At 39.1% G+C, this 25,683-nt stretch overlaps 1 long non-coding RNA gene across 2 annotated transcripts; it reads left to right on the top strand.

Annotated features, from left to right (window-relative positions):
* Positions 1-8,769: 8,769 nt before the first annotated feature.
* LOC132350501 (uncharacterized) lies at positions 8,770-13,672 on the top strand. Of its 2 annotated transcripts, none has more exons than XR_009497934.1 (3): positions 8,770-8,884; positions 9,972-10,163; positions 13,028-13,670. It is a non-coding gene; the product is annotated as an uncharacterized LOC132350501 (long non-coding RNA). The 2 variants fall into 2 exon arrangements; XR_009497935.1 differs by lacking the exon at positions 8,770-8,884 and adding an exon at positions 9,412-9,494 and having other exon boundaries at positions 13,028-13,672.
* The last annotated feature ends 12,011 nt before the right edge of the window (positions 13,673-25,683 follow it).

Genomic DNA, 25,683 nt, shown 5'->3' with positions numbered 1-25,683 from the left:
CTACAAGAGACCCACTTCAGACCCCCAGGGACACATACAGACCGAAAGTGAGGGGATGGAATAAAGATATTCCATGCAAATGGAAATCGAAAGAAATCTGGAGTAGCAATACTCATATCAGATAAAAGAGACTTTAAAATAAAGAATGTTACAAGAGAAAAGGAAGGACACTACATAATGATCAAGGGATCAATCCAAGAAGAACATATAACAATTGTAAATATTTATGCACCCAACACAGGAACACCTCAATATATAATGCAAATGCTAACAGCCATGAAAGAGGAAATCAATAGTAACACAATAATAGAAAGGGACTTTAACACCCCACTTCACCAATGGACAGATCATCCAGACAGAAAATTAATAAGGAAATGAAAGCTTTAAATGACACAATAAACCAGATAGATTTAATTGATATTTAATTTAATTGATATTTGATTTAATTTAATTGATATTTAATTTAATTTAATTGATATTTATAGCACATTCCATCCGAAAACAGCAGATTACACTATCTCCTCAAATGCACGTGAAACATTCTCCAGGATAGATCTCATCTTGGGTCACAAATCAAGCCTCGGTAAATTTAAGAAAACTGAAATTATATCATGCATCTTTTCTGACCACAACACTATGAGATTCGAAATCAATTACAGGGAAAAAAACCCGTAAAAAACACAAACACATGGAGGCTAAACAATATGTTACTTAATAACCAAGAGATCACTGAGGAAATCAAAAAATACCTAGAGACAAATGACAATGAAAACACGACAATCCAAAACCTATGGTATGCAGCAAAAGCAGTTCTAAGAGGGAATTTTATAGCAATACACTCCTACCTCAAGAAACAAGAAAAATCTCAAATAAACAATCTAACCTTATACCTAAAGGAACTAGAGAAAGAAGAGCAAACAAAACCCAAAGTTACTAGAAGGAAAGAAATCATAAAGATCAGAGAAGAAATAAATGAAATAGAAACAAAGAAAACAATAGCAAAGATCAACAAAACTAAAAGCTTGTTCTTTGAGAAGATGAATAAAATTGATAAACCTTTAGCCAGACTCACCAAGAAAAAGAGGGAGAGGACTCAAATCAATAAAATTAGAAATGGAAAAGGAGAAGTTATCACAGACACCGCAGAAATACAAAGCATCATAAGAGACTACTACAAGCAACTCTATGCCAATAAAATGGACAACCTGGAAGAAATGGACAAATTCTTAGAAAGATATAACCTTCCAAGACTGAACCAGGAAGAAATAGAAAATATGAACAGACCAATCACAAGTAATGAAATTGAAACTGTGATTAAAAATCTTCCAACAAACAGAAGTCCAGGACCAGATGGCTTCACAGGTGAATTCTATCAAACATTTAGAGAAGAGCTACACCCATCCTTCTCAAACTCTTCCAAAAAATTGCAGAGGAAAGAACACTACCAAACTCATTCTATGAGGTCACCATCACCCTGATAACAAAACCAGACAGAGATACTACAAAAAAAGAAAATTACAGACCAATATCACTGATGAATATAGATGCAAAAAATCCTTAACAAAATACTAACAAACAGAATCCAACAACACATTAAAAGGATCATACACCATGATCAAGTGGGATTTATCCCAGGGATGCAAGGATTCTTCAATAAACGCAAATCAATCAATGTGATACACCATATTAACAAACTGAAGAATAAAAACCATATGATCATCTCAATAGATGCAGAAAAAGCTTTTGACAAAATTCAACACCCATTTATGATAAAAACTCTCCAGAAAGGGGGCATAGAGAGAACCTACTTCAACATAATAAAGGCCATATAAGACAAACCGACAGCAAACATCATTCTCAATGGTGAAAAACTGAAAGCATTTCCTCTAAGATCAGGGACAAGACAAGGATGTCTACTCTTGCCACTATTATTCAAAATAGTTTTGGAGGTCCTAGTCACAGCAATCAGAGAAGAAAAAGAAATAAAAGGAATACAAACAGGAAAAGAAGAAGTAAAATTGTCACTCTTTGCAGATGACATGATACTATACATAGACAATCCTAAAGATGTCACCAGAAAACTACTAGATCTAATCAATGAATTTGGTAAAGTTGTAGGATACAAAATTAATTAACAGAAATGTCTTGCATTCCTATACACTAACAATGAAAGATCAGAAAGAAAAATTAAGGAAACAATCCCATTTTCCATTGCAACAAAGAGAATAAAATATCTAGGAATAAACCTACCTAAGGAGGTAAAAGACCTGTACTCAGGAAACTATAAGACACTGATGAAAGAAATCAAAGATGACACAAACAGATGGAGAGATATACCTTGTTCTTGGATTGGAAGAATCAGTATTGTGAAAATAACTATACTATCCAAAGCAATCTACACATTCAATGCAATCCCTATCAAATTACCAATGACATTTTTCACAGAACTAGAACAAAAAAATCTTAAAATTTGTATGGAGATCCAAAAGACCACGAATAGCCAAAGCAATCTTGAGGGAAAAAACCGAGCTGGAGGAATCAGACTCCCTGACTTCAGACTATACTACAAAGCTACAGTAATCAAGACAATATGGTACTGGCACAAAAACAGAAATATAGATCAATGCAACAGGATAGAAAGCCCAGAGATAAACCCACGCACCTATGGTCAACTAATCTATGACAAAGGAGGCAAGGATATACAGTGGAGAAAAGACAGTCTCTTCAATAAGTGGTGTTGGGAAAACTGGACAGCTACATGTAAAAGAATGAAATTAGAACACTCCCTAACACCATACACAAAAATAAACTCAAAATAGATTAAAGACCTAAATGTAAGACCGGACACTATAAAACTCTTAGAGGAAAACATAGGAAGAACACTCTTTGACATAAATCACAGCAAGATCTTTTTTGAGCCACCTCCCAGAGTAATGGAAATAAAAACAAAAATAAATAAATGGGACCTAATGAAACTTAAAAGCTTTTGCACAGCAAAGGAAATTATAAACAAGAGGAAAAGACAACCCATAGAATGGGAGAAAATATTTGTAAACGAATCAACAGACAAATGATTAGTCTCCAAAATATATAAATAGCTCATGCAGCTCAATATTAAAAAAACAAACAACCCAATCAAAAAATGAGTGGGGGCTTCCCTGGTGGCGCAGTGGTTGAGAGTCTGCCTGCCAATGTAGGGGACACGGGTTCGAGCCCTGGTCCGGGAAGATCCCACATGCCACAGAGCAACTGGGCCCGTGAGCCACAACTACTGAGCCTGCGCATCTGGAGCCTGTGCTCCACAACAAGAGAGGCCGCGATAGTGAGAGGCCCGCGCACCGTGATGAAGAGTGGCCCCTGCTTGCCACAACTAGAGAAAGCCCTCGCACAGAGGCGAAGACCCAACACAGCCAAAAATAAATAAATAAATAATAAAGAAGTAGTAAAAAAAATAAACTTTAAAAAAAAAAAAAATGAGTGGAAGACCTAAATGGACATTTCTCCAAAGAAGACATACAGATGGCCAAGAGGCACATGAAAACCTGCTCAACATCACTAATTATTAGAGAAATGCAAATCAAAACTACAATGAGGTATCACCTCACACTGGTTAGAATGAGCATCATCAGAAAACCTACAAACAACAAATGCTGGAGAGGGTGTGGAGAAAAGGGAACCCTCTTGCACTGTTGGTGGGAATGTAAATTGATGCACCCACTATGGAGAACAGTATGGAGGTGCCTTAAAAAACTAAAAATAGAATTACCATATGACCCAGCAATCCCACTACTGGACATATACCCAGAGAAAACTATAATTCAAAAAGACACATGCACCCCAATGTTCACTGCAGCACTATTTACAATAGCCAGGTCATGGAAGCAACCTAAATGCCCATCAACAGACGAATGGATAAAGAAGATGTGATATACAATGGAATATTACTCAGCCATAAAAAGGAATGAAATTGGGTCATTTGTAGAGATGTGGATGAATCTAGAGACTGTCATGCAGAGTGAAGTAAGTCAGAAAGAGAAAAACAAATATTGTATGTTAACGCATATATGTGGAACCTAGAAAAATGGTACAGATGAACTGGTTTGCAGGGCAGAAGTAGAGACACAGATGTAGAGCACAAATGTATGGACACCAAGGGCGGAAGCGGTGGGGGTGGGGTAGTGGTGGGATGAATTGGGAGATTGGGACTGACATATATATACACAAATATGTATAAAATAGATAACTAACAAGAACCTGCTGTATAAAAAATAAATTAAATTAAATTCAAAAAAAAAAGATAAGTGCTCAATCAATGAAAGCCATCACTAGCCAAGAACATATTGTGCAAAGTAGGTGCTTGATATGTGTTCTTGATTGCAATTGAATTCAGCTAATGGGAACTCAAAAGAAGCTTCTTGGGAAAACTATATTTTATATTTTTCATTTAGTGAATTTATTTAACATAATCTCTAATTTTTTCACATAAGTCTTAGGTTAGCTAAACTCCCCTCAAGGTGGTTCTTTATCATGCTATCATATTAGAGAATGGTTATTGGTTTTGTGTGTTTTCCAGCATGTTCAAGTTTTGGAGGGAAATCATACCCTTCTTCCAAGGCACTGAAGCATTCAACCCAGGGAATCAATGAGACAACAGATGTTAGAGACAGATGCCCAACTATCCACTCGATAGTCAGGCTTAATGAACTAACACAGGAAGAACAATTAGAGACTTCATTAATTATACTCTAGGTTCAATTCCATTGTTAATTCTAATCCTTTATTTGAGCTAATGACTTCAGGTTTTCTTATAATTTGTGCCTATCAGTGAATCATAACGTCTTTAAATTTCCATGACTGTGTAAAATTCACACTGTATATATATAACTTTCTATTTCCAAAAAAGACCTAAAGTATTTCTAAAGATACATGAAATTCTTCAAGATAACATGATTTCTTTAAAAAAAAGTATGACTATAACATGCAACAAGGAATAAAGTTAATACAAAAATATATATTACAAAGTCTTACACATTTGTCACAAGTTCTATTTTATAAACAGGAATAGCTCAGACAGGTCAGCCAAGATTTTCATCCGTTAACACAAAATCAAGGCACAGACTTTCCTTTAGGCAAACATCCACCATAGTAAATCCACTCTAATTCAGTAGTTTGCTAATTGTTTGTCTTTGTTATTCTTGCAGAATAATAATATATTACAGGCTGTCCTGTATTCCTTAATAGTTTATTACAGAAACCAAAATAAAAATTCCTTCAGTTAATAAAACATAATGAAAATGCATTTTTGGTCACTTGATGTACTCTGGCCATCTTTTGAGAGGAGGGTAATGTGATTCTGGGCTTCTAACCTTTAAGGTGCTCAGTCTTGCTCTTGAACTAATGCATATGTGCTCATTTGCATACTCTCTTTCCCTCCCTCTTGAGCAGACCACACTGACACCAGGAGCCTCCTTACCAGGCACCGAAACTGTTTCAAGATGTTTCAAGCTGAGAAATGGCCACCTGCATGCATTCTGGTCAAGATTTTAAGTTATCCTACCACTCAAGTCTTCCTGAGGAAAGTTCAAAAGGTGTTCATCTGAATCATTCATGCTTTTGTTATCCTTGACCTAAAGCAATCTGGTGGATTTTTCTTTTGGGGGCGTGGGGTAGAGAGGACAAACTTTTTATTAGAAAACGTAAAAAAAAAAACATTATATGCTCCAATATGTCAATAATTGTATGGATTTGTTTTTTATTGTATCATAAAACTATTTTTTATTACTTTAAAGTTCTAATATGAGGTATAATAAAATAAATAAGATCTATAAAATATCTACTGTCATTTTGATCAAAAAAGAGAACCAGGTATAAAAATATGACTTTAATCAACTACAATAAAAAATTTTAATAAATAAATAAAAATTAAGAACCCACAAGATATTAAAAAAAGATCAATTAATATTTCTTTTCTCCTTTTTAAAAAAATATGACTTCACACAAGTGCGTAATTTTATCTTATGCATATATACAATTTCGTTTGCTCACACAAGCTAAAGTAGTAAATAATACAGCTTGATTTACTGACTTGGTTTAAAATGCCTAAGCTAGAAAACAATTACAGTAGCAGAATTTTATTTCCATTTATTAGTATGGAAACCTTTTTTGTGATTTCAAGACCAGAAAATGCGTGACACATGAGAAGATGCACCTTCTTCTGTTCAGTGAGAAGTGTGCGAATCAACATCAACACAGAACTGCTGAAGAAAGAAAACCTATATAGCGTGGGTTATTTCACCTTCGCAAGCTGGGAGCCATTAAGTAATGGCTCCCTCCATTCCCCCCACCCGCTTCGGTGAAACACATCCTGAACATTGGGCCCACCTTTTCCAGAAGAATGTGCCCCACTGCCCCTTGGAAACTCCATTTCGTTTACTTGGTTCAGTTAGTTAATGACGGTCCATTTTGGCTCAAACATCCAATTCCCTTTCATCAATCATGTCTTTCTGGACTGTCAGTTTCACAGCAGTGATTACCAAGCCTTTCCAGGCGACATCCACAGACGTTCTCGAAGAGAAACCCAGATCCACTTCTCTGTTTAGGATGTCCTAGGGACCCGTTTCCTCCACTTCCTTCCAAATGAAAATGAGTTTTGTGAAAAGGGGAAACCCCACCAGAAAATGGATGCTGGCAACTCAAGTGTTAATCTAGAAATCTTATTATTTGGTGCTGGAAAAGGGCATTGTAACAAGATGGGTTTTTTATACAATGCAAACATGGGGAATGCAAAACACTGGCAACCATGAAAATAAGATTTAATTTGGAATCACAACACACAGGATTTTTTCTACTTTAAATTCTTCTTATTCAATCATATCTGTTATAAATATTCAATAGAAACAGTTTTCCAGGATTGAAATAGTCTTTAAGGAAGCAAGCCATGTGTGGTTTTTCAGTCAAGCATTTTCATGCTTCACTAACTGTCAGGCTGTTCGTGTTCCTTTCCCAAAAAATATTCTTTATGACTCTGCTTAGGTCTCTGAAAAGCAACTTATTCTCTGGAGACTTGAGGAATCATCTACACATCACAATTCTATAGACATCAATGCATGCAGCATGTGGATGTGCTTTAACACAGAGGCAGACCTTCCATTTGGACATGGCCACCTGTCCACGTGTCACTGCAATTAATTCAGCCCATTGTGAGCGCCTGCCTGGAAGCTGGAAAGGCCAATTTCAGCTCTAACTCTGCCACTTGTTGTGTAACTTACTGTTTAACTTTGGGTGAGTTACTTTCCCACAAAGGACCTAAGGTGTCTGATCTTCAAAATACGGAAGTTGGGCTCCATGAGGGATCATCAGAATACGACAGGTGGGCTAAAATCTGTCTGCTGCCTGCTTTTGTAAATAAAGTTTTATTGAAACACAGCCATGCCTGTGAGTTTACTATTATCTGCAGCCACGGGGGCAGAGTTGAGTAGTTGTGACAGAGCCCATCTGGCCCCCAAAGCTTAAAATAGTTATTATCTACCCATTATTAACAGAGCAAGTTGGCCAGCCCTGGACTAGTTGATTTTGGGGGTCCTTTCCAATTCTAGAATTCCTTATATATTCTATAAAACACCTAATATTTATATATTAATCCTTTCAATCCCCAAATCTTTATGGAGCTTCTCCTGTGAATTATGCCTTGTGCTGCTTCAAAAGATACATATTATACATTAAGCAAACTTTATAATAGTTTCTTTTTCTTGTAGGATTTAAATTATGTTAACAGCTCTTGGAAATATCCAAGGCAATATTTTGGGGCAAATGTCTTATGATTTGATTACCATTGTTAAATAGAACATATCTTTTTTTCTACTATAAATATTTAAGAAGTTTTAAAAAAAGTGCAGCACAGGAGACATCGCATTAAGACATCATTTTAACAGATTGTTTAGCTTTGGTAATATAATTTGACATCTAAACATAAGCTGAGAAGGATCTCCCTCAAAACCTTTGATAATATGATTCATTGTCAAATGTTTGTTTTCGCTATCTGGCACTCATTAATTAATTCTTTTTAATATAGCTTGGATTTACTGATTTTGAAAAAGAGAATTATTCTTATTGATGTTGCTAAAATATCCAGGTGGCTTGAATTTCACCAACTAGATAGTTTAATCTAGCACATTTGTGTAGCCCTAATCAAATCTTTACTAACAGATGTGAGAAGCCCAGTACCGGAGCTAATGTTTGTGTCTCTATGATAATTAAATTAGCTCAATAAGGAAAGTAAATGAAAAATAATGACCAAAATTTTCCCCTAAGCTTGTGTTATAGTCTTGAAAACATTTTTTTCCTACCAAGTTTTTCAGTAATGAAACACAAATTGAGAACTTTTAATTTAAAGACATATATTTTTCAAGAACTAGTCATGCAGTAAATTGTTTATAATCAAGTAATCATGTAACACTTTTTTTCACCAGAAAATAAAGCCTACAACTAAGCCAAAATTCAAATTTGAGGTTTCCTGACAAATTCATTATAAAGAATGGAATAATCCTTTCTTTTGGCCAATAGCATAGAAAACTTTCTTTTTTAAGTATTATCTGTTCACAGTATTTTCTAATGAATAGGAAATACCTTTCTTAGGTTGAATGATTATTTCCAGGTATAATTAGTTCCTGCTTACGACAGTGCTGTACCAATGTCATGGCTCAATGAACTGGCTTTATCATTCATTAATCATAGCTTTCATTGAGCTCCAGGTGACAGTGCCCACTACAGGCCAAATAACTTCTCATTTAAAGGCAATTTGTAGAAATAGGAAAGTTTAGAAGTCTCACGTTCACCAAAGGATTGAAGAGTGTTTAAAAAGCCAAGATCAGGCATTTTATGGATGGTGAGTTCATGGAAGAAGGGTGGCTGATGGGTGAGGGCAGATGGCTTTCTGGGGAGGCCGTGTTGCAGCTGCAGGTCAGAGCACGCTGGATGGTATTCCGTGTGGACATGAGACAATACTGCCTCTGTTTCTGTCCCGCTGTACTCTGACCTTGCTGCAGGCGAAGTGGTGTTACAGCTGCACTTGCGGGATGGTCAGTGGTGGTGGTAATGGGGCCAGTGTGGTCCCCTCTCACCCAGCCCGCATGCCTGCAGGTGTGGCAAGCTCTATTTGTATATTTTACTGTATTTGTTTATTTGCCTGGCTAATCAGCTCGGGGTCACATTCCCAAGCTGGAGGTGTTCCTTCTTTGTCTCTTCCTAAGGGAAAGAAAGAGAGAAAGAGAGAAAGAAGGAAAGGAAGAAGGAAAAGAAAGAAAGAAAGAAAGAAAGAAAGAAAGAAGAGAGGAAGGAAGGAAGGAAGAAAAGAAAGAAAGAAAGAAAGAAAGAGAGAAAGAAAGAAAGAAAGAAAGAAAGAAAGAAAGAAAGAGAAAGAAAGAAAGAAAGGAAGGAATGAAGAGAAAGAAAGGAAGGAAGGAAGGAAGGAAGAAAGAACGAGGAAAATAAGAAAGGTGCTTTCTAATTTTCTTTAGCTTCTGTGATAGGTTGTCTTACTTTAAGACCTCTTAGGCAAGGAATAGAAATATGACTTGACAATCAGTTAGAAAGTTTGTAGGTGTATCATTTAACGCACTGTAGGCAAAGTATCCATTGCAGTATACAAATAAAATAGCCCCTGTCCCAGTTCTGTGCTCTTAGTTTAATATATTCTCTTAATTTGGAACGCTCCAAGACAAGGGTGCAATTAGTTTTTCTTTCATGAGGAGGGCTAGGATCCCTTTAGCTTGCTTACAAAAGCCGTGGAAAATCAATGTGTTAATTGCTTTCCATTGAATTGGAAATAATTTTTTTCCTGTTTCACGCAAAACAAAGTGCATTTGCCTGTTAGTTCATTCAAATGATGAAATTAACCATGTCTATCAGCGATGGGGCCCCTAACAGGCCAGTCCCAGTCCTAATGCTTTATTTACCTCATGTAATTCACGAAGGAAGAGCTTGCGTGTCCCATTGACCAGAGGAAATCGAAACTCCAAGAATAAGCTGCCCAAGTGAACACAGCCTCAGTGGGGAAGCTGCCTTTAAGATACAAGCTATTTCTCCGAAGCACTTACTTGCAGATGTGTGGTTAACTTTGCACCCCTGCAAAGGGGAACCCATCCCTGCAAATCACAAACACTCAGGTAAGTTCACAATTTTTTTTCAATTAATTCATTTATTCAACAATTATTTACTGATTTCTTTTTATATGCCAGGCATATTTTTAGGTTTGGGGGAACAGAAGTGAATAAAATGTCAAAGATCACTATCCTCATGGTGTGGTGCTTATAGCCATAAAGTAAGCCCAAAAATATAAAGTGTATAAGATGATGATAAATTCTTCTTCTTCTTTCAGCGGGGAATATTTTTTTTTTTTTTACGTCTTTATTGGAGTATAATTGCTTTACAATGTTGTGTTAGTTTCCGCTGTATAACAAAGTGAATCAGCTATATGTATACATATATCCCCAATCCCCTCTGTCTTGAGCCTCCCTTCCACCCTCCCTATCCCACTTCTCTAGGTGGTCACAAAGCACCAAGCTGATCTCCCTGTGCTATGCAGCTCTTTCCCACTAGCCATCTATTTTACATTTGGTAGTGTATATATGTCAATGCTACTCTCTCACTTCGTCCCAGGTTCCCCTTCCCCTGCGTGTCCTCAAGTCCATTCTCTACGTCTACGTCTTTATTCCTATCCTGCCACTAGGTTCATGAGAACCTTTTTTTTTTTAGATTCCATATATATGTGTTAGCATACGGTATTTGTTTTTCTCTTTCTGATGTACTTCACTCTTTATGACAGACTCTAGGTCCATCCACCTCACTACAAATAACTCAATTTCATTTCTTTTTATGGCTGAGTAATATTCCATTGTATATATGTGCCACATCTTCTTTATCCATTCATCTGTCGATGGACACTTAGGTTGCTTCCATGTCCCAGCTATTATTGTAAATAGTGCTGCAATGAACATTGTGGTACATGACTCTTTTTGAATTATGGTTTTCTCAGGGTATATGCCCAATAGTGGGATTGCTGGGTCATATGGTAGTTCTATTTTTGGTTTTTTAAGGAACCTCCATACTGTTCTCCATAGTTCACAATTTTCACATGAAACATGCTTTTGAGACAAGAGTGTGTGACTTGCACTGACTCACTAGAAGGCACTCTAATGGGCCTGGTCTACAAATTTAAATATGAGTATTCCTTCAATAGGAACAATTTATTATAATTAATATATCTAGAATAGATAAATTAATTCTTTTTATGGGAACAGGAGCCTCTGGTTTATAGAATTGCCAATAAATCAGGTAGAGCAAGATGACATGAAATACTGAAAATATTGAAACAAAATTAGTGAGACAATTGGAGAAATTTGAATAAGTATAGGTCTGTAGACTATATATAGGTCTGTAGATTAGACAATAGTCCTGTGTCAATGCTAAGTTCCTGATTTTGATTATTTTACTGTGGCCATGTAAGAGAATGTCCCTATACTGGGAAAATAAACACTGAAGTATTCAGGAATAAAGCAACATCAGGTCTACAATTTATTCTCAGATGGTTCAGAAAATATATATATATCTCTATCTCGCTATTGAGCGTGATAAAGTAACTGTGGTGAAATGTGAACATAGGCAATCTTGATGAAGGATATACGGGAACTCTTTGTCCTATTATTGTGACTTTTTCATATATAAAATTATTTCAATATTTAAAATGTAATTTTAAAAACTTTAAAATAAATGACCCTCTAGACTAGACATCCAGTTCTGGAGTGAAAGGCTGGAATGTTCTGAGACTAACCACCGCAGGAAACATTTCTCTCCACATGTTTGTAACTTAGTTTCTGAAAGCCAAAATGACCATAGTATCCTGATAGCTAAAATAGAATTCATTTTCCAGCAATTTATTTGAATGGCCACTGGAAAATATCTGTTTTACCAAACAATGAGTACCAACATAAAAAAGCAAACTATTTTCAGATTAAATATTCAAGTGTAAAAATATGTATGAACAATTAAATTATTGCCTTCCTTATAGACCAATGTTTCTGTATGCTGAATTTTCAATGATCAATATCAAAATATTCCAATAAATGTAGAAGGTGCGCAAACACCGTGGCAATTTGTAGAAATAGGAAAGTTTAGAAGTCTCACTTCTAAACTTAAGATTAAGAAGCACCTTTGGGAATGTATATCTAAACCCAAGGGGAGGTAACATAAACATGGAAAGTAACTTCAGAACTAAACTAGGAATATTAAAGCATCATAAAATTTAAGAGCAGGTGAGAATATGAGTCTGGAAGAAGTAATATTCAACCTATATTTCAATTCTTAATGTATGGAGTGTGTAATGCTTTTGAAGGTTGCCCTCTGTGTTCTATATAAGATTTTCACTAACACTAATAAATTAAAAAAACAAATGAATGGAGAAGATTTAAATGTCAAAATGCTACAGGTAGCATTGGCAACCTCCACAGTCCCCCCTGGCTTAGCTGCAACATTAAGCACTTGACATTTAGGAACTAGGAAAAGCCCTGGACTTAGTCATTGGACCCGAAGCCCCTCCCAGTCCTCGATCTGTGACATACGCAGAGTCACCAAACTGCTGCCATTCTCTGGTCCTCAGTTTCCCCATCCATAAAGCGAGGAGGTTGGCATACATGACATTTATGATAACTTGTGGCTAGCACACTATGACCTGCAACACCTTGTTAGACGAAAGATTTGAGTTCCCAGGGAGGCATTCAGATTATGCCGGAAGAGAATTTTGTTGCATTTCATATTGCTTGAAATCATTGACCTACAAACTAGAACTCAGAAATCTTCGGGTTACATAAATCGTGTTGTTTGAATGAGAATTTTCTTTGGAATAAGAGAAAATGACAAGCAAGCAAATGTACTTTCTTCTTAGGTTGAATGTTGGAATTAACTAAAAGTAACTCATTTTTTAAATTTTTACCTGCATTAAAAAAACATTTCTTGGGCTTCCCTGGTGGCGCAGTGGTTGAGAGTCTGCCTACTAATGCAGGGGACACGGGTTCGAGCCCTGGTCTGGGAAGATCCCACATGCCGCGGAGCGACTGGGCCCGTGAGCCACAATTACTGAGCCTGCGCATCTGGAGCCTATGCTCCGCAACAAGAGAGGCCGCGACAGTGAGAGGCCCGCGCACCGCGATGAAGAGTGGCCCCCGCTCGCCACAACTGGAGAAAGCCCTCGCACAGAAACGAAGACCCAACACAGCCAAAAATAAATAAATAAATAATTAAAAAAAAAAAAGAGGTTAAACGATTAGCTGTAATTATACAATTAGTGATTAACTAAAATTCAAGTTCAAATCTTCTTATTCCACATCCCATGTTCTCCTTGCTACACCAACAACGTTACAGATGCTAAGGCTCATGTTACATTTTCCTTCCTAAAAGCATTTTCCATTTCAGCTGTGTTCTCTTTTCCTAGGGTCGGGAAGTAGGGAATGTGCTCATTTAAAAGAAAAAATCCAGGTTATAGATTATTTGTTTATCATTTACATACTTTACACTATACTTTCTACTCTATGCTAAGTACTATATATCATATAATATATATTACGTATCTAATTTTTCTAAAGACAGAAAGTTCTGACATCTTGGTTTGATTTTTGTTTCTAAACTCATGAGCCGAAAGACCTGATCTTGAGCTTCTATAAACTGGGCTTGTTTCCTTGTGAATGCAAGCAAAATTGAATTCCTCTCCTCTTACTTAAAGAAATCAGATAAGTTGCTGATTGGAGTGAGATATTCTGATTTTCATTTATTTATTTTTAGCGTTAATCGACTTGGTTGGTGAGTGTGTCTTGGTTGAAAAGGAGTTAAAAATACAGTCAAAGAGATTTCCTTTCCTCTTTTCTTCCTGTGGATCATGACCTTTGGTTTTTTCAACTTCCTCAATTTAGATTCAGTAAATTGTCATAGAGTGCCACAACACCTGCTTTGGTACTTGAGAAATTGACTTTTCCTGCAAATTACCCTGATCAGTGACCTTGTCTTGGCTACCAAAGGGTTTGGAGAAGGAGGGAGGCTGTCCATGTGGCCATGCCCCAGCCCACGGTTGGTATTTAGCTCTTTGAAGTTCACAGTTATCTATTTAACGTACAGACATATTCTGAAAAAAATGCCACATTATAATCATCAACTAGAAAACCCAACTGTCACCTCTTAGGGAAATAACACTCGATCTTACAAGGGATGGACCGCAGTATAATATAAGAGCTTCCAATTATAATTTTCTTAAAGCGGGGACACTTGGTAGATCTGGCTCTTTGTTGTGAGTGACGATCTCAGTCAGGTCTCCGTGTGAATAATCACGCAAGAGTGAAATGACAGAGGATAGAAAATGTGCGGCCAGCTCTCGGAAATTGTGTCTTTCAAAGTGCTTCTTTAGGAAGAAAATTTAAGATCGGTGTCTCCTGCCACACAAACGTTGGACAAGATCAAAGGTCACCCCTGGAAGCTCAGGAGGTAAAATTATATTTTTATCCTTTAGCTTTGATTTTTGGCGGCTTACTGCATTTTTTTTAAAAAAAAATTAATTGCTCTGTCCAGCCAACAGGTGTTAGCCCTCAAGTGTGGGCCCAACGGCCGGCGGCTGGGCAGGCAGCTTAAAGGCCCATAACTCACTGCAATCTTGAGCTTCCTCAAATTGGTCCAGGAGAAAGTTCTAAAAGTGCTTCAAGGCCAGATGACATGGGAACCTGTGTCCCTGTCAAATATCAAAGAAAAACAGACTGTAAAATGTAAACTTATAAAGCGTGCACTTAATTCTGACAAGCTTTTAGTATCAAGTTGCAGATTTTAAGCAATAAGGCGGCTTAGGCTGAAATCAGCCATAGGAAGCGGAACCTGAAAGCTCATTTCGAATTATATGGGGAGCCCCTGACTCATTTTTTCCACATCTGTTCAGTTTAGTTTAGACAAGGAGTTTGATGCATCATTTCAGGAATCAAATTCACTTTTTACCTGTGATTTTTATAAGTCCCAAGAGCCAAAAACAAAAAGTTTTTTCTTGTTTTTCATGAAGTTTCCTACAGGTCAACTTGTATTCGGCAATTGATTAAATATTGAAACATATTGAAAATATTATTTCAAACATTGTCATGCTGTAAATGAAAATTCAAGCTTTTTTTGGTGGGGCCATAGGTTTTTTCTTAAATAACTGAAAGTATAGGGCTTAATCAAATATTTGACCTCATCCTAAGTCGGCTTAGAATGTCTCTAGAAAGCCTCGTTTCACCAGGACCATCTGTGCCATTTACACGGAAGGACAGAGGTTATGAAAGCTATGATACAAAGAGCCTCCAACAATCCGGTTGGTGATGAACAGAGATGATGGAAGGGTTGTCACAGCTTTAGTCTTCTCTGGGTGGGCGGTGCATTGTGGGTATGTCAGCTCTTTGGGCTACGACAAAGTACTAATGAGGTTGGAACTGTGAGGCTGTCATGGAGTTACCTTTTGTCTGTTTGACCAATCACTGTTGTCCCATTTTTGATTGGTCATGGAGAACCAGGTGAGGGGAAAAGGAGGCGGGGGCCATGGGGGAGAATGGGGGGTATCATAACCTTTCTACTAAATAAATACTTTAGACCCACACATCCCACTGGTTATGGAGAAGGAAGGTTACCCTTGTGTATAAAATGGTAAACAACTGAAAAATAAAATTGATGGGACATCCATGCCACGTGTTTGCACTGGTGGCCCGTCAAGTTCACATCCAGAAGTCCTGGGAGTCAATGAAAGTCAACTACGGGAAGCGCCTAGTCCGGCTCATTCAAGTCCATATTGCTGGGGAGCAAACTATTTCGAAGGTTCCCCGGGCTTTAAAATAAATACTCTGACTGGAGGGTTAGCTGTCTTCCCCACTTCCTCTCTCTTCCCACCCGCACCGCTCCAAGAAGCGTTGGCTCGGTAACCAGGCTGCTGATATAGCAATATGCTTTCTCACATTGAAAGGAGGCGAAACTTCAGCATGTGAATTGTATTCTCCACAACATATGGTGGAGAAAACAGACAGTGGGAAGGGAAGTGATTTGTGACTGTTCATCCCAATGTGCGTTCTATTGTGTTGCCAAAAATGATAGACTTAAATGAATTGCTCTTTTTGGAATTTATACTCGTGCCTTCTTCTCATTTTTAAAAAATGAAAACGAAAATCCTCATGTCCATGTAGAAATTCCCATTTATTTATGTGGTTCCCTGGCCTGCTCCCTCCTCCCCCTGACTTCCTTACCCCAGCAGAGCCGAAGGCATTTTGGATATGGAAACTGCATGTCCCTCTGCGGTCAAGATGAACAAGAAAAGGAGATGAAGTAAAAGGGGAGGGGAAGCAATTAGTGTGGAATCCTAAACTCCAGATTCTTCTCAGAAATTTTTATGGCTTTTCTTAGGCAGCTGAGGAGAGACTGGCTTTGCTTAGAGAAACTATTAAGCCTGCTGCAAATTAATTTTCGTTGGTCTACGTCTTCTGTTTTAATTTTGTCAATGGCAGCTCCTATTGTTGAGAAAAAATTAGTACCTTAATGCTGTCTAAACATAAATCTCATCTTCAATCTATTAACATTCAGCTGTGGTAAGAATAATTAGATGAAGTGTTTTTTAAGCATTATTTACAAATATACTTCACAAAAGAATGATTCAAACAGGCATTTTCTTTAATGGATTTAAAGACAGGCGAATGAAATTAATCCAGAAAGTCTTGCCATTCTTAATTTTATGGTCTGTGGCTGGGGGGAGAGCAGCGTGCTGCAGCCCCGATACAGTACAGTACCCTGCGAGCACATCACAGTGCCCCATGGAGAGGGAAGAAGCACGTTAGGCCAAGATAAGATTTAGAATGCCTACAGATCACGGAGACAGGCTGGAAATGATCCAGGGGTCACAGTGGACCAGACACAGAGTCACATATATAACCCTGTTTATAGATAAAGAAGTGAGGGGGTGGAGAGATGGAAGACACAGGGTTGTAAAACTAGGAGTTTGGAATAAAACATCTGAGGTAGGGTAAAACCCTAACGGTGGGCAGTTCTGGTTCTACCAAAGAGGAGAGATGAGGAACGGTTTGAGGTACATCAAAGCAGAGCCACAAAATTTACAACAGGGTTGAAAACCAACAGCTATGAGGAGGAAGAGCAGTGGGAATACAGAGATACATGGCATGGGGTGATTGAGGCTCCTGCAGAGACCAAGGAGTGCCCTCTATCGTGGCTCTCTGTGGGCATCAGAACTTGGGCAAGATGGCACCATAACCACTTGTGCCAGTTGGGTCAGGATCTTCACCCTGATGTCCAGGGTGGGCCCAGCCAACCTCTCCAGTCAGCCCTACACACCTCCTCTCTTATTCTCTGCTCCAGCCAAACTAGACTTGCCCCTGTTCTCCCAGACCCTACACTTCCCTGACTGCTAGATAGGCCATGTGCCCACCCATCTCCAAACACCCAAGTCCTTCTAATGGCCATCCCTTCCACGGAGGCTTTCCTAAACTCCTCAGCCAGACTTTATCACTCCTTTGAAATCCTCTCCCACATCAGACCTTTGCGGCTTCCTTTACTTTTTGCCTTCTAGACTTTGCAAAGACAACATTTTCATGGCTGGCTTTCACTGAGAGCTTACCTTGTGCCAAATGCTTTACATGCATTATTTAATTATTCCCCCAGCAGCCATTAATCCCAGTTTACAGATGAAAAAATTGAGACACAGGAAGATTAAGTAATTTGCCCCAAATCACATTGGTGAAACCAGCCAGGAATCAAACCTGAGTGGTCAGACCTTAGAGCTCAAGCTCTTGATGATAGCAGCTTGACCGTGTAAGGAACTACAGCCATGAGCCTGCAGCCCACCTTCTAACACAGTGTGGAACAGTCTATGGCAGACTCTGGATGTCAACCTTACTCTTCATTTTATTTGGCAAGCCCTTTCCCCTGTCCCACTGCTGATGGTCCCTCTTGCTTACTGTAGTAGGCTGAAGTGTCCCCCCAAAACTCGTGTCCACCTGGAAACTGAGTATGTGACCTTATTTAGAAATAAGGTCACTGCAAATATCATTACTTAGATGAAGATGAGGTCATACTAGAACAGGGTGGGCCCTGAATCCAATGACTGGTGTCTTCATAAGAGGAAGAGAAGACACAGAAAGAAACGTAGGAAAAATGTCACGTGACAATGGAGGCCGAGATTACAGTGATACAGCTACAATCCAAAGAATGCCAAGGACTGCCAGAAGCCACCAGAAGCTAGGAAAAGGCAAGGAAGCATCCTTCCCCAGAGCCTTCAGAGGGAGTGCGCTCTGCCAACACCTTGATCTCTGACTTCCGGCCTCTATAACTCTGAGGGAATAAATTCCTGTGGTTTGAGGCATTTTGTTAAGGCAGCCCTGGCAAACTAATACATATAACTGTTATCTCATCAGATCATGGTTAAGTGCCTTAATTTTTTTTCAAAAAAATTGGATAAAAATGTATAAAAAATTAAATTAAATTTCTGCAAAAACATTAAAAGAAAACGGCTAAAGAGATCTTACACTCCACTTAGAAAGGTCTAAAATATGAATCACGTGAGCTTATGTGAAAATCACTCCAGGCGAGCCTGAGGTGGGACGTGGCAAATGGATGGATGGTGATTCTCCAGATTAGTCAAAACTAGGTGCCAGGGCTTCCCTGGTGGCGCAGTGGTTGAGAGTCTGCCTGCCAATGCAGGGGACACGGGTTCGAGCCCTGGTCTGGGAAGATCCCACATGCCGCGGAGCAACTAGGCCCGTGAGCCACGACTACTGAGCCTGCGCGTCTGGAGCCCGTGCTCCGCAACAAGAGAGGCCGCGACAGTGAGAGGCCCGCGCACCGCGATGAAGAGTGGACCCCGCTCGCTGGAACTGGAGAAAGCCCTCGCACAGAAACGAAGACCCAACACACCCAAAAATTAATTAATTAATTAATTAAAAGGAAAGGAGGGGGGAAATTGATTAAAAAAAAAAAAAAAAAAACAACTAGGTGCCATAAGAGGCCAGTGTGACTGCTGATGGGGAGAGGTGTGACATGCACTTTAAGAGCAAACAGATGGTCATTTCAAATAGCCCCAACCTGAAGGTTACAGGCATCGATGCCCCCAAATTCAGGCTGATTTGTCAATCAGTTGCTTCTCAGAAGGGCAGCTCTACCCCGTGCTCTCACGTGTGTATCAGCCCAGGTCGGCAGTTATTTCGTGTTTGATTCTCAACCTGGGATGCTAATAGCTCTCCTCCCCTTTCTGGATCATGAGTTTTCTCTGGGCAGCTGGGCTTTTTTCACTTACCTCTTCAGCACTTAACATAATTCTTCCTACAGCGTGGTATCTCAGTAAATTTTGTTGAATCAAATTTCTGGGAGCAAGAAAGGAAGACATTCCTCTCTGTCCTGAGAAAAACTTTATGGATGTGAGGTGGAAAATATTTAGAATAATTATCATATTCTTCTAACACCCTACAGGCCCGTATAAGTCTGACCAAAGCTTTCAGTATGAATAATAGCACTTAACCTAGGGTCTTAAAAACTATTCCCCAACTACTTATATCAAACCAATCCACAGTTGATTGGAGGGTAAATCAGCTAACATAGAAATATTTGTATCATGAATTACTCTTTTCCAAGAAAGTTCACATGCACTATCTCCCCTGATCCTAATCAGAGCTCTGGAAAGTGCATGGAGCAGGTATCAGCCCACTTTAAAGAAGAAGCAACTGAGAACAAGAAAGGTAAATAAACTTGTGGTAGAGTTTGGGAATAGACTCTTCATGGGACTTCACTCTGGGAGAGACCTTAGAGAAACTTTCCACTTGGACCCCAGACCAGGGAAATGATGCTCAAACCCATTGTCTAATGGGCCCGGCAAGGACCAGGGCAGCCAGAGGTTTGAGCAGGTATCCCAGTGAACATCAGAAGGTGGAGTTATGGGGTGGATCCAGCATAGTCCTGCCTGGCCACCAACTGGACAAGTGGCAGGCCTGAAACCACTCTGGTCTTGACAGCCTCACCTCTAAAGTGAAAGGTTTGTAATATCTGGTCTCGAAGGGCATTCCTGCTTCTCAATGCTGAGACAAACCTAACCAACTTCCTTCTAGTCTTATGTAAACTTGGCAGTTGGGCTTCTTGTTTAGCCATTTGAATTATTTAATTTTTCCCCTTGAAGGATAAGCAGCTGATGTATCAAACACAATGGAATATTACTCAACAATAAAAAAAGAATGAAATAATGCCATTTGCAGCAACATGGATGAACCTAGAGATTATCATACTAAGGGAAGTAAGATACACAAAGAAAGACAAATATCGTATGATATCACCTATATGTGGAATCTACAAAAAAATGATACAAATGAATTTATTTTCAAAAAGAAATAGATCCACGGACATAGAAAACAAACTTATAGTTACCAAAGGGGAAAGGGGGAGGGGGAGGGATGAATTAGGAGTTTGGGATTAACATATACACACTACTATATGTAAAGTAGATAACCAACAAGGACCACAGGAAACTATACTCAATATTTTGTAAAAACTTATAAGGGAAAAGAATCTGGAAAAGAATGGATATATAAGTATTTTATGTACAATTGAATCACTTTGCTGTACACCTGAAACTAACACAACATTGTAAATCAACTATACTTCAATTAAAAAAGTGAAGCAAATTTTGTAATTTTGAGAAAACTTAGCATTCAAAATTGTGAGATATTTCTTTTTTTGTGAGTAAAAAAAATGCTAATTTCAGTTCCGCATCCCAAATTGGATGTAGGAGCGTAATTCGGTGTAGGGGCTCTGAAGATGCTCAGAGGATGCTGAATAATATCTTCGTGGTTATATTAGGGAACCCCCAGGGTTGACAAAGCTTGAACTTGGCTGAATTTAGATTTTTGGACATTTATTTGACCATATTAATTGTAAGCAGATCAAGAGGATGCAAATTAATTATTCCCTGGTGGAGTTTTGTTGTTTAACCAAAAAGGGAACATTTCTTTCTAAATAAATGACCTGTCATCACTGCATGCAGGTCTCTTCTCTGCAACCCATCTTCTACTCCACTGCTGGCTTCATCTTCCTGATGCGTTTCCTTCTGTGTGTCTCTCATTTCCCCACTGGCCTTTAAGAGTGCTCCTTCCTTGCCAAAGAAAGTCCAAGTCTCACCTGTCCTGTCTCTTGGGCCCCTTTTTCCACTATGTCCCTCCAAAAACTATATCCTTGGCAGAGGTCCTGGAGGCATGTCCTTTCATTGCCCTTGAAGAACAGGTGGAGACTCACCCTCGCGCCTTTCCTCCCTTCTCCTCTTTGGCTGACCCCTCTTCCCCCTGCTACATCCCAGGTCTACTTCCTAGGGCCAGCCCAGTCCAAAAATACACAGAAGCAGGGTCACGTCTGTGCCATTCCCTTGCAGCTTCTCATCTTCCTGTCTCTATGTCTGGTCTCCTCAGCAGGGCTGGAAGCTCCCTGAGGACAGAGGCTGAGTCTTCTTGCTGCCAGCAATTGCCTCAGACAGAAGTAATGGGCAACAGATAAAATAAACAAAAGACCCAGACCCTGGCTTAATTGGGAAAATGGTTTCTCCATGTCGTAATGCCTTGGATGTGTCGGTGAGCCATTATTGAGTACCTAAATAAACTCAGCATTCCACTCAATTCCTTACTCTCAAACACTTCCTTTCTTATCATGATTTTATAAAAGATTCCTCATGTTTAAGGTATTGTTTTATTTCCCTCTCCTCTTCAATAGATTCTACATTTGAATCTCTTAAATCTGTACATAGAAACCAAACTAAACAGAGAAGTTCTCCAGGCTGTATCTCCGAGAGGAAGTCCTAGGACCACTTCCTCTGTGACGTCTGCTTCCTGCAGAAGGTATGGAGGCAGACGATGGAAACTCACACTCGAGGAATTTTTCTGTCATGGGAAAATCTTTGGTGCCCAAGAAAACATTGGCTTTGCCTGTAATTCAGGGTCAGAATAGACACCATCTCATGTCAGCATCACATGTTCCTCAGCATAGTTCCCATGCTTCAGCGCGCCGCCCATACAGCAGCAGGTAGGGGAAACTCAGCAGGGTTTGGCCTCCATTGCACGGAAGGAATCTGAAATTCAAAGAAGATGCCATTTCTCCAGCTTGGGTCCAGATGAGGATTCAGAATATAACTCAAGACTTTCAAAAGATGATTCATGAGTTGGAGAAGTTATGGTGCAGAATTTTTGAAGGGGGTGGAGAAGTAGTAAATTCCCATCCTCTCATTGATTCCAAACAAGTCTTCTCATGGTTGGAACCTGGAAGCATTAGAGTAGGTAAAATGTTCTCTTTTTAGATGATAGGGAAGAAAGCCTTCAGGAAAGATTAGTTTTTTTTTGTTTTTTTTTGTTTTTTTTGTTTTTTTTTTGGAAAGATTAGTTTTATGATTTTCTATAAAAGAGAATTATTTATTTCAGAGTAGGGAAACAAATATGCCAATTGTTTAGTATAAATCTTTAATGGGTCCTATGTTTTGTTCTGATTTTTATGGTCCCATTTCCCCTTCTGTAAAACTGCGATGTTTGTATATGCCTTACCTCCTTCACAGGATTCCCAGCAGGATCAAATAAGATAAAATATAAGAAAGTATTTAAGAAAGCATAAAGAATTCTAAATATAAGGGAACATTCTTTTTATTCTGTGAAGGTTTTGGATAGTCTTAATGACTGCAGGTTTCTTTAAAAGACCATGCTGAGTATTTATCTCTAAGTTTCACATCTAAGTTTGTTTAATATTTGCTGTATTTGTTTTCCTACTGTGCAAACTATAACTTCAAAATTATTATTTTTAAACAAAATGCTTTATATTCTTTAGAAATAAAGATAACAGAACTTCAGCTTCAGAAGATAAAGTCAGTGTACTTTTCTCTATCCCTCCCTCAAACTACAACTAAAAATCCTGGACATAATATATAAAACAAGCATAAGGAGACTCTGAAAGGCAGAGAGAAGAAGGCAGATGGGCTAGGGATCCCAGAACTTGAAAAACAACACAGCGATGATTTTTCTTGTTGCCTCAGACATCCCAGACTGGGTGCTGGCGAAGCAGGCAACCTGCAAATACCAACAGATGCAGACAGAAAAGCCTCAGCAAAAAGCCTGCTCTCTCTAGCCAAGGGACAAGGAAAGGGCAGCCTCGCAAGAAAGTAATAAACTTTTAGAAAACAACTACTCAGCTGTAACTAAATATCACAGAAAACACTGTGGCCCCAGCCCCACCCATGACAGTAAAGGCCAAGTGGGATTCTAGACATCACCCCTCACCAGGCTGTAAGGAGGTGTCCAAACCCCACCCCACCCTTGCTGGGGTGGTGTCAGAGATGGCCATGTAGCTGGGACTTTCATTCCTTACAGGGAGTAAGGAGCTCCCCACCCCAAACCCCCATGTCCCTGCAGGATCAGTGAAGGTCATGTGGTAACCCTAAACTTCAAGCCCCACCTGACAGTAATGAGATGTCCCCACTACCCCAATCCACTGGTGGTGTCATAAGTGGTGGGCTTGAAGAGTCAGGATAACCTTCTAACATTCAGAGGCCACTCCACTCTGGGGTGTCACTGGAGGCCTCGTGGGGAGCCAGAACTCCCACACCCTCCCAGCACTAACAAGAAGCATCCCCCGGGACTTCCCTGGTGGCGCAGTGGTTAAGAATCCACCTGCCAATGCAGGGGACACAGGTTCGAGCCCTGGTCCGGGAAGATCCCACATGCTGTGGAGCAACTAAGCCCGTGCGCCACAACTACTGAGCCTGAGTGCCACAACTACTGAAGCCCACGCACCTAGAGCCCATGCTCCACAACAAGAGAAGCCACTGCAATGAGAAGCCCGCGCACCGCAACAAAGAGTAGCCCCCGCTCACCGCAACTAGAGAAAGCCCACGCACAGCAACGAAGACCCAACGCGGCCCAAAATAAATAAATAAATAAATTTTTTTTTTTTTTTTAAAAAAGAAGCATCCCCCTACCTTTCAAATATGCGTCAACAGAGGCCAAGAAGAAACCTGGCCATAACGAGGTGCCACTCTCCCCTTCCCCTTCTCCTGCTGGAGCAGTGTCAGAAGAAGCCAACTGAAACAGAAGATTAAAATAAGATCTAGTGTCTTATAACATTATACTAAAAATATTCAGGGGCTTCCCTGGTGGCGCAGTGGTTAAGAATATGCCTGCCAATGCAGCGGACATGGGTTCGAGCCCTGGTCTGGGAAGATCCCACATGCCATGGAGCAACTAAGACCGTGAGCCACAACTACTGAGCCTGCGCGTCTGGGGCCTGTGCTCCGCAACGGGAGAGGCCGCAACAGTGAGTGGCCCGCGCACCGCGATGAAGAGTGGCCCCCACTTGCCGCAACTGGAGAAAGCCCTCGCACAGAAACGAAGGCCTAACACAGCCAAAAATAAATAAATAAATAAATTTATTAAAAAAAAAAAAATTCAGATTTCAATCAAAATCATTCATCATACCAAGAACCAGAATGATATCAAACTGCATGAAAAAAGACAATTAATAGATGCCAACACTGAGATGACAGAGATATTAGAATTTCTAAGATATGAAAGCAACCATCATAAAAATGTTTTGATAAGAAATTATGAACAACTTGAAACAAATTCAAAAAACAGAGAATCACAGAAAAGCCACAGAAGATATAATGAAGAACCAAATGGTTCTTCTGAAAAGTATAATAACTTTAAAAATTCATTATATGGGCTCAACAACAGAATGAAGGGAACAGAGGGAAGAATCATTAAATTTGAAGACAGAACAATAATAGCTCCCTAATCTGCACAGTAGAGAAAAATTAAACTGAAAATAAGGGATCAGAGCCTCAGGGGCCTGTGGGACTTTAATAAAAGGTCTAATATTTATGCCATTGGACTCCCAGAAGGATAGGGGAAAAAAAGAGTGAGGCTGAAAAAGCACTGGAAGAAATAATGACTTAAAACATCCCAAATTTGGCAAAACACATACATTTTTAGATTTAAGAAACTGAGTGAATTCCAAACAGAATAAGCCCAAAGAAATCCACATCAAGACACATTATAGTCAAACTTGAAAAAAAAAAATTGAAATCACTGAAAAACACACTGAGGAAATTCTAATGACAGTGAATTTCTTATCAGAAACCATGGAGGCCAGAGGAGGTGGCATAACATTGTTCAAGTGCTGAAAGAAAAGAACTGACAACCCAGAATCCTATATCCAAGAAAAATATCCTACAGGAATGAAGAGGAAATCAACACATTTTTCAAATGAAGAAAAACTAAGAGAATTTGTTGCCAGCAGACTTACCCTAAGAGAATGGCTAATAGAAGTTCTCTAAATAGAAATGAAATGATAAAAGAAGCAATCTTGGGACACCAGGAGGAAGGAAAGAATATAGCAAGCAAAAATATCGGTCAATACAATAGACTTTCTTTCTTCCCTTGAGTCTTTTAAATTATGGTTGATGGTTGAAGCAAAAATTATAACACTGTCTGACATGTTTCTAAATGTATTAAAGGAAATATTTAACACAATCTTATTATATGAAGAAGAATAAATTGACATAAAGGGAGATAACTTTTTTACATTTCACTCAAACTGGTAAGATGGTGACACTAGTAAACTGAT

This window comes from Balaenoptera ricei, chromosome 16 (assembly GCF_028023285.1).
Source record: "Balaenoptera ricei isolate mBalRic1 chromosome 16, mBalRic1.hap2, whole genome shotgun sequence".
Taxonomy (NCBI): domain Eukaryota; kingdom Metazoa; phylum Chordata; class Mammalia; order Artiodactyla; family Balaenopteridae; genus Balaenoptera; species Balaenoptera ricei.
Note: the sequence above shows the minus strand (reverse complement) of the source record. Positions and strands in the feature narration are given on the sequence as shown.